This window comes from Branchiostoma floridae, chromosome 18 (genome assembly GCF_000003815.2).
Source record: "Branchiostoma floridae strain S238N-H82 chromosome 18, Bfl_VNyyK, whole genome shotgun sequence".
In the NCBI taxonomy this organism is placed as follows: Eukaryota; Metazoa; Chordata; class Leptocardii; order Amphioxiformes; family Branchiostomatidae; genus Branchiostoma; species Branchiostoma floridae.
Window position 1 is genome coordinate 10,494,111 of NC_049996.1, and position 1,717 is coordinate 10,495,827.

Genomic DNA, 1,717 nt, shown 5'->3' on the forward strand with positions numbered 1-1,717 from the left:
AGAGCTGACTGGAAGAAAAGCAAGTGAAGTACAGTCGCAGGTGTCTGCCTGGGTGTCCTACTCACCTGCTCACGGCATAACGGCTCAAGCTCGCGGAGAATGTCGGGACAAATACAGGTCACATTGTTCAGCCCGGGCGGGAGAATACGATCTCACGGCTAGCTGATTAACGTCAACAAATATCCGTGTGTGGGGGAAACGCGACGCACCTTTTTTTCTCGGCCCCTGAAGTTTACCGTCACTGCCTAGTGGTTCGTTCAAGTCGCGCTATTAGTTTACGTCGGTTGTCGGCGGCGAGTGTTGATGTTTCCGAGCCACTGCGGCTGAAATGAGCCGTGTAGGGAGCTGGCATGTCGTCAGATTAGCCTGAGAGACTTTTCCCACCTTTTCTGACCCAGAAATAAACTTCAGAAAACCGTAAATGGTAAGACAAAAAGTGTAGAACGACGAGGACCATCAAAACAGTCGCGGTATAACTTAGAAAGAAGTTAAAATCTAGTACGATTTATGGAGCAATCAAAACTACAAAAGTGACAACTTTTTTTTTTTAGATTCTCTCCAATTAGGCCCATATTTCGTACGATCGTCGCACGACCGCAAACTGTAGGGCGTTCTTGGCATATTGTCGAGGATTTTCTGTAAAATTCAGCCGTCCAGTTACGCAAAAGGCTGTCTTGGTCTTTGTCCGCGGTTGGTTTTGTCACAGCCTGCTTGAAAATTCTTCTGTGTCAAAATCGTACGATAACCCACGTCGACGTGCGACCTTACCGTTATAAAAGTCTTACGACGAAAATTGTGATAGAAATTTAAGGCGAAAGGTTAGATATTAATGTTCGTCCATCGCAGTCCATTAAGACCCTTCCGTGACAGAACAGTCTCTGTTTGTTTGCTTTGTGGACTAAGAGCCAGTTTTTGTATAAACACATGTTGAAGGAGATCTCAGTATCAACCCTTTTAGTCGTCTGCGGCGGGCGAACATACGTCTATCATGCTTCTTATCAGGCCTATGGGGACATATTCTCACTATTACATATGGGAAAGACCTATATTTCCGTACTTGTAAGGAGATGGTGACAGTTATGTGCCGTTTTGATATTTGAAGAGGTGTATAACCTATTAGGCATACGTCACATTTACTACCCGTGGCCCGGCCGGGTAGCTTTCGGAAACGAAAAGTATGATGTAAAACTAAAAGACAGAAAATTACACAAGGCGTAAAGAGAATAGTCGTGGGAATGTTTTTATGTATAGATTTCTATTTTTCGTTTCCACAAACAGCCCGGCCGGGCCCCGGTTTGGAAATGTGACGTTAGCCTTAGTACATTCCTTGGGATATACTACATCTTTTGTGGCTGCCTGATACGGTTTTTGCTTTGTAGTCGACCTACTCAATGCTTCTGATGGTATCAACTTTTCGCAGTCCTAAGAAAGCTGTAGACGCTAGGGGTGCGCTAACTGCCAAGACTAAGTCATGCGTATTGTGCATCTTCAACTTAGCTTCAACTTCACTATGGCTTCTAACATTTGACTGACTTGTGAAAGCCTATTAACTTGAGAACCAAAACTCCATAAGCCTATTTCGCATATTTGAGTGTTTTTGAGTTCACGTTTCCGAATCAGCGAGTGTTAAATGAGCCGCTATGTCCCAGGTGGCCGTTCTGGGAGCGACCATGATCTTTTCGGGCTAGTAAACAGCGCACTAACATAACCGAGTTTG

The 1,717-nt window shown here is 44.7% G+C and overlaps 1 protein-coding gene across 1 annotated transcript in view; it reads left to right on the forward strand.

Moving 5' to 3' along the window:
* LOC118405809 (thrombospondin-type laminin G domain and EAR repeat-containing protein-like) overlaps window positions 1-1,717 on the forward strand; it is a 31,408-nt gene that overhangs the window by 7,072 nt on the left and 22,619 nt on the right. The gene's annotated exons all lie outside the window — the stretch shown is intronic.